The sequence below is a fragment of the Abramis brama genome (genome assembly GCF_963993115.1).
Source record: "Abramis brama genome assembly, chromosome: 16".
In the NCBI taxonomy this organism is placed as follows: domain Eukaryota; kingdom Metazoa; phylum Chordata; class Actinopteri; order Cypriniformes; family Leuciscidae; genus Abramis; species Abramis brama.
This window is the reverse complement of record NC_139978.1, coordinates 1,298,565-1,307,079: the sequence shown is the minus strand read 5'-3', so window position 1 is coordinate 1,307,079 and position 8,515 is coordinate 1,298,565.

The following is an 8,515-nucleotide window of genomic DNA, read 5'->3' as shown; positions in this document are numbered from 1 at the left end:
CAAAACAAAAAAAACATACCATTAAATCTCACCTCTGAAAAAGCACTTATATGAAACGTCTCTTCAAATGTTTACTCACAGTTCACCAGTCATTCACGGTTACTGAAGTTCTTTAGTCCACTTGAATTATCACAGTTCACTGTTTATCAGTTCAATCACTGAAAAAAAATAGGAAAAATTAAGAAAATACCAGTTCGTAGAAAGATGAATTAGAGTGCGTTGTCTGGACGTAGGGTGCGTTGAAATAAACTGGTGATCACGTATTTAAGTGCGCAAGTTCAAAAATACACTCAACTTTATATAAAACGTTCCACAGATAAACTGTCTCAAAAAGGATCAACCTGAAGATGAATCAAACTGAGATGTCACTTGGATGCCAGGGTAACAACAATCTTCATCAGCGACTCAGCGGAAAAGTTATGTCTCTGCATTAAGTGCATTGTACAGCGATCTCAGTCTCACATGCTCTGACACTTGCGGGAAACTCGAATACACATGAACAGTCCCATTGAACTGTTAACTCTTGGCGATGCTTTTTGATCAAAACACGAGAAGTGCAAAATACAGCAAAAAGACATGTGACAAGTCTCTCGATGACAAAAATCAAGCAGGGTTTGCACTTTAAACGTACTCACAGCTTCCGTGGTCTTCACAATATGTTACTGCGTCATTCTAACAGCCAACACATACCACCAGAACAAAACTGGAAGAAAATATCTTCTTCAATATGAAACGTCGGTCACTGTTCAAGTCAAGTCAAGTCAAGTTTATTTATATAGCGCTTTTCACAATACAGATTGTATCAAAGCAGCTTCACAGTATTAAATTAAAATAATACATCAATGTTTATTTCTAGTGGAAAACGTCCACGTTTGGTAATGCTGATCAATAGTATTGTTGATTGATTAATTAAATTAAATATCCCCAAATATCCCCAACTGAGCAAGCCAAAGGCAACAGTGGCAAGGAACCGAAAAACTCCATCAGGTGACCTAATGGAGAAAAAAAAAACCTTGGGAGAACCCAGGCTCAGTCGGGGGCCAGTTCTCCTCTGGCGTTTATGAACTAGAGGTCGGATTTAACTGTAAGATTAAAAGTATTATAAGAATGCCTGGCTGAAAAGATGCGTCTTTAATCTAGTTTTAAACTGGGAGAGCGAGTCTGAGCAACGAACAGCATCAGGAAGATTATTCCAGAGTTTTGGAGCTAAATGTGAAAATGCTCTCCCTCCTTTGGTGGACCTAGATATCCTAGGTATGACCAAAAGCCTCGAATTTAGTGATCTTAAAGAGCGCGATGGATTATAGGGCGATAGAAGATCCGTTAAATAGACTGGAGCTAAGCCGTTTAGGGCTTTATACGTCAGTAGCAATACCTTGTAATTAATACGGAACTTTATAGGTAACCAATGTAGTGATGATAAAATTGGTGTTATATGATCATATTTTCTTGATCTAGTAAAAACTCTAGCGGCGGCATTTTGGACTAACTGTAGCTTGTTTATTGAGGATGCAGGACAACCGGCTAATAAAGCATTACAGTAATCTAGTCTCGAGATCATGAATGCATGAACTAACTTTTCTGCATCAGAAACTGATAGCATGTTACGTAGCTTAGCAATGTTTCTAAGGTGGAAAAAAGCTGTTCTTGTAACATATGAAATATGATTTTCAAAAGACAGGTTGCAGTCTAGTATAACACCCAGGTCTTTTACTGTAGAGGATAAAGTAACAGGACATCCTACTATGTTAAAGTTGTAGTGTGAGAGGTTTTGTGGGCGGTTTTTTGAACCGATGATTAGTACCTCTGTCTTGTCTGGATTTAATAAAAGAAAATTGCGCGTCATCCAATCTTTTATATCTTTAACACACTCTGTCAATTTGGATAATTTAACGTTTTCATCTGGCCATGATGAAATATAGATTTGAGTGTCATCAGCATAACAATGGAAACTAATTCCATGTTTCCTTATAATATTTCCAAGTGGCATCATATATATTGAGAATAACAGAGGGCCCAACACAGATCCCTGCGGCACTCCATAGTTTACTGGAGTTATGATTGATTTTTCTCCATTTAAATAGACAAAATGGTAGCGGTCAGATAAGTATGATCTGAACCAGCTTAATGCTTGTCCTTGAACACCAGTATAATTTTGTAGTCGATCTAAGAGTATTGTGTGATCTATAGTATCGAACCCAGCACTAAGATCAAGTAAAACTAGTATTGAGATACAGCCTTGGTCAGAAGCTAAGAGTAAATCATTTGTGATTTTAACGAGCGCAGTTTCAGTGCTATGATGCGGTCTGAATCCAGACTGAAACTTTTCATAGATGTCATTTTCTTGTAAGAAAAAGCCCAGTTGGGCGGACACAAATTTTTCTAGTATTTTAGACATAAAAGGAAGATTTGAAATGGGTCTATAATTTGCTAGATTATGTGGGTCTAATTGTAGTTTCTTAATGAGAGGTTTTATAACTGCCAGTTTAAATGTTCTTGGAACATGACCTAAAGATAAAGATGAGTTAATAATATTGAGGAGAGGCTCTTCCACTATAGGTAACACTTCTTTCAGTAGTTTAGTAGGTACAGGATCTAATAAACATGTTGTTGTTTTAGATGAAGTGATAAGTTTATTTAATTCTTTTTGTTCTATAGTTGTAAAGCACTGTAATTGTTCTTGCGGGGTGATAATTGAGGCTGAATTATAAGGCGCGATTGAGGATTGAACGTTTACAATTGTGGTTCTGATGTTTTCTATTTTCTCAGTGAAGAACTTCATGAAATCATTACTACTAAACTGTAACGGAATATTTTGTTCAGGTGACATCTGTTTATTTGTTAGTCTAGCCACGGTGTTAAATAAAAACCTAGGATTGTTTTGGTTATTTTCTATTAGTTTGCGGAGGTGCTCAGCCCTGGCCGCTTTTAGGGCCTTTTTATAACGTGACATACTGTCTTTCCATGCGATTCTAAAGACCTCTAAATTAGTTTGTTTCCATTTACGCTCTAAATTACGGGTTTCTCTCTTTAGAACATGCGTAGTATTATTGTACCATGGTGCTTTACTTTTCTCTCTGACCTTTTTTAATCTAATGGGTGCAACAATATCCAATTTTCACACTGTTCACACTCTCGCTTAGTGCTGTCGTCCTTTATTCGACTCAAGCCTCGATAATCTTCCATTGAACTTTATCGAACGAGCTTCTCGATCACGACACTGCACTCCCTTCTGTGTGTAACACACACTCATACCATGTGCTCTTCTTCGTCTCTGCCCACTGCATTCACAGCACACGCAAAAAGCGCACCGCTCGCCAAAATAAGAGTATCCCCAAAAAAAAAAGCTCCTTTCAAAATAATACGCCTGTTACATTCCCCCCTGCTAAAACCCTGCCACTCCATTGACATCTCTGACAGATTCATCTCTGAAACACAAAACAACATGTTAGAAAAAAACATGACATTAATTAAAAACTTATGTCAATACCCAAAGTTACAGAAGACTCTGAACTCTTATTTTACAATATAGTCATTTCTATACTTCACAGGTAAGATACCCTTGTTTTGCCTCTGAGAGCGTCTAAGCTCAGGAATACTTTCTCTTTTAGCTTCTGAGACATCAGCATCATCTGAGTCATCTTGTACCCTCAACTCTGATTCAGCTATCACATTCTGATTCTCCCCACTGTCACCCTGTCCTACTTCCTGTGACTCCCCTTGACCCACCCTTGTGTGTGCATGGTAAGTGGAGTGTTGTTGAATTTTGGGAAAGCAGACAAAGTCTGACATGTCTGTATCTGCCTCTGTTTTGTCTCTCACACTGCGCCGGCATGTACGCGGTGTTGTGGGCGAGGGGAACGAACAGTGCCGAAGCTGATCTCGGTGTACAACCTTTGTAGGACCCCCCTTTTCTGGTTTGATCGTAAACACAGGTATGTCTGCATGGTTTTGCTTTAACACTATGTATGGTGTGTCTTCCCATTTATCCTGAATTTTATTTCTGCCCCTGTGTTTGTGATTACGCAGAAGCACCCGATCTCCAGGCCTCACAAGAGCTCCAAATGACTTGCGGTCATAAATTATCTTTCTCTTTCTCTCTCTGTCTGCTTCTTGAGATGCTGCATTTGCAACCTCCACAGCCGTCTTCAGTCTTGCATGATGACCCTTCACCCAGTCGTCCAGGTTATCAACCTCATCCTCTTCTAGATCCTTTTCTCCAAGAACATCCATTGGTAAACGTGCATCCCTTCCGAACATTAAATAGAACGGAGAATAACAAGTAGATGAATGGACGTGACTGTTGTAAGCCATTACCAGCTCTGGAAGGTGAGTCTTCCAATCTCTCTTTTTATCTGAAGGCAAGGTTCTTAACAAGTCGTGCATGGTACGATTAAATCTCTCACATTGAGAGTTTCCCTGTGGATGGTATGGGCTTGTACGACTTTTTCCTATACATAGATTCTACAAAGCTCTTTGATCACATTGGCCTCAAAACACCTGTCTGAACAGCACTCCCTGACACAGCTTAAGACAGTCAAATTCTTTGGCAAGCTTCTTCAGTTTTGGCTCCATATCACTGTGATCCATTCTACTTGGTCTCTTGTTCTCAGATACTGCTTTATAAATGGGGCCGATCACAGGATCGTTCCTCTGCTGCTTTCTTATCTCGCTCCAACTATACCCATTTATTTCTCCTCTTATTGATGCCTGCACTGCAGCTTTACCTTCAGGTTCCTCTTGGTTGATCCTTTTGCCTGGCCACAAGCATGCTCTCACTTCGTCAGTTCCTAGCCGAATGAAATCCTTCCCATCATCATCCTTCTCTGGTTCCTCCTTGGAGGGAATCCTTGACAGGGCATCAGTATTCGTGTTGAGTCGGCCAGGTTTGTAGCATACTTCAAAGTCGTACTCAGCAAGCTGTGCTACCCAGCGCTGCTCAACTGCGCCAAGATTAGCTGAGCAGAGGTACCTTAGTGAGTTATGGTCAGTAATCACTGTAAACTTTGAATACATAAGGTATTCCCTAAATTTTTCAGTGATCGCCCACTTTAATGCAAGCAGCTCCAACTTGAACGCACTATAGTTTTTGTCATTCCTTTCTGAACTTCTAAGTCCTCTGCTTGCATATGCCACAACACGCTCAATCCCCTCCTGTTTCTGGCTGAGGACTGCTCCCAGTCCATGAAGACTTCCATCTGTGGTGAGTATAAAGGGCTCACTGAAGTCAGGATATGCCAGAACTGGTGGCGACATCAAACACCCTTTCAACTCATCCAATGCGGACTGACATTCTTGGCTCCAAGTAAACATTACTGGGGTCTTGCTTGTCTTACCAGTGCATTCAGTGATTTGGCAATTTGAGCAAACCTTGGGACAAATCTTTGGTAATAGCTCATAAAACCAAGCACTTGCCTGACCTCGCTCACATTTTTAGGAACTGGCCACATGTCCAGGGCTTTAACTTTCTCATCATTCACTTTTATGCCCTCTGCGGAGATCTGGTGTCCTAAAAACTTTACTTCAGGCCTTAGAAGAAAGCACTTGCTTGGCTTTAACTTCAGACCATATTGTCTTAGCTGGTTAAAGACAAGTTCTAACCTCTCACAGTGGCTTTCAAAATCTCTGGAGAAAATAATGACATCATCTAGATAGACAAGAAGAACGTCAAAAGCCAAGTCACCAAGCACCACACCCATAAGGCGCTGAAAAGTGGCCGGAGCGTTGCACAGCCCGAACGGCATCCTGGTCCACTCAAACAGCCCAAATGGGGTGGTGACGGCTGTCTTCTCCTGATCCTTCTCACTCACAGCCACCTGGAAATACCCAGCAGTCAAATCCAGTGTAGAGAACAGCTTGGCGTTGCCCAACGCGTCCAAGGACTCGTCCACCCGTGGAAGCGGATATGCATCCTTATACGTCACTTGGTTCAGCTTTCGATAATCGCAGCAGAAATGCACACTGGCATCTTTCTTCATAACGATAACTGCGGGTGATGCCCAGGAGCTACTGCTCTCTTTGAGGATTCCCTGGGACACCAGGTTTTGGACATGCCTTTTGACTTCTTGAAATATATGCGGTGGTACTCTATGATGACGGTGCTTTATCGGTGGTGCTTCGCCAGTAGGAATATCATGCACCACAGCTGTGGTGTAACCATAATCCTGATCATCTCTGGAGAAGACATCCCTATGCTCTGATAACAACTTGACAAGCCTTTCATATTGTGCTGGTGTGAGACCTTCCAAGTTTACTTCAACTGGAACTGGTGGCTGTTTGAGTAAGTTATTGTGTTCCTGAACCTTGTCTCCCTTTAATTCCTTGACATGAAGTACACCGTCATCTTCCTCAAATTCAAGAACATCCTTTGTGACCACCTCTTTTGGTTTAAAAACAGAAGCCACTCTAGATCGGGGTGCAATTCTAACGGCCTTTTCACTCAAGTTCACCATACGTACAGGGACCTTCCCACAGTCTGTTTTAGCAAGAACGTGAGCCACCAAAAGTCCTTTCGGCAGACTCACTCTGGCAGCAGGTTCTACTAAATCAAATCAAATCAAATCAAGAATATTTGTATAGCGCTTTTCACAATACAGATTGTATCAAAGCAGCTTCACAGTATTAAAATAAAATAATACAACAAAGTTTGTTTCTAGTGGAATTTATTGATTGATAGAATAAAATTAAATATCCCCAAAATATCCCCAACTGAGCAAGCCAAAGGCAACAGTGGCAAGGAACCGAAAAAACTCCATCAAGTGACCTAATGGTGTCCTAAAACTCCATCAGGTGACCTAATGGAGAAAAAAAAAACCTTGGGAGAACCCAGGCTCAGTCGGGGGCCAGTTCTCCTCTGGCATTTATGAACTAGAGGCCGGATTGTAGTTTGAAACTGTGAGATTAACAATATTATATGAATGCCTGGCTGAAAAGATGCGTCTTTAATCTAGTTTTAAACTGGGAGAGTGAGTCCGAGCAACGAACAGTATCAGGAAGGCTATTCCAGAGTTTTGGAGCCAAATGTGAAAATGCTCTCCCTCCTTTGGTTGATCTGGATATCCTAGGTATGACCAAAAGCCTTGAATTTATTGATCTTAAAGAGCGCGATGGATTATAGGGTGATAGAAGATCCGTTAAATAGACTGGAGCTAAGCCGTTTAGGGCTTTATAAGTCAGTAGCAATACCTTATAATTAATACGGAACTTTATAGGTAGCCAATGTAGTGATGATAAAATCGGTGTTATATGATCATATTTTCTTGATCTAGTAAGAACTCTAGCAGCTGCATTTTGGACTAACTGTAGCTTGTTTATTGAGGATGCAGGACAACCGGCTAATAAAGCATTACAATAATCTAGTCTCGAGGTCATGAATGCATGAACTAACTTTTCTGCATCAGAAACTGATAGCATATTACGTAGCTTAGCAATGTTTCTAAGGTGGAAAAAGGCTGTTTTTGTAACATACGAAATATGATTTTCAAAAGACAGGTTACAATCGAGTATAACACCCAGGTCTTTTACTGTAGAGGATAAAGTAACAGGACATCCTACGATGTCAAAGTTGTATTGTGAGAGGTTCTGTGGGCGGTTTTTTGAACCGATAAGTATTACCTCTGTCTTGTCTGGATTTAATAAAAGAAAATTACGCGTCATCCAATCTTTTATATCTTTAACACACTATCAATTTGGATAATTTAGCGTTTTCATCCGGCCGTGATGAAATATATATTTGAGTGTCATCAGCATAACAATGGAAACTAATTCCATGTTTCCTTATAATATTTCCAAGTGGCATCATATATATTGAGAATAACAGAGGGCCCAACACAGATCCCTGCGGCACTCCATAGTTTACTGGAATTATGATCGATTTTTCTCCATTTAAATAGACAAAATGGTAGCGGTCAGATAAGTATGATCTAAACCAGCTTAATGCTTGTCCTTGAACACCAGTATAATTTTGTAGTCGATCTAAGAGTATTGTATGATCTATAGTATCGAACGCAGCACTTAGATCAAGTAAAACTAGTATTGAGATACAGCCTTGGTCAGAAGCTAAGAGTAAATCATTTGTGATTTTAACGAGTGCAGTTTCAGTGCTATGATGCGGCCTGAATCCTGACTGAAACTTTTCATAAATATCATTTTCTTGCAAGAAAGAGCCCAGTTGAGTGGACACAACTTTTTCTAGTATTTTAGACATAAAAGGTAGATTTGAAATGGGTCTATAATTTGCTAGATTATTATGATCTAATTGTGGTTTCTTAATGAGAGGTTTTATAACTGCCAGTTTAAATGTTCTTGGAACATGACCTAAAGATAAAGATGAGTTAATAATATTGAGGAGAGGCTCTTCCACTACAGGTAACACTTCCTTCAGTAGTTTAGTTGGTATAGGATCTAATAAACATGTTGTTGTTTTAGATGAAGTGATAAGTTTATTTAACTCTTTTTGTTCTATAGTTGTAAAGCACTGTAATTGTTCTTGCGGGGGGATAATTGAGGCTGAATT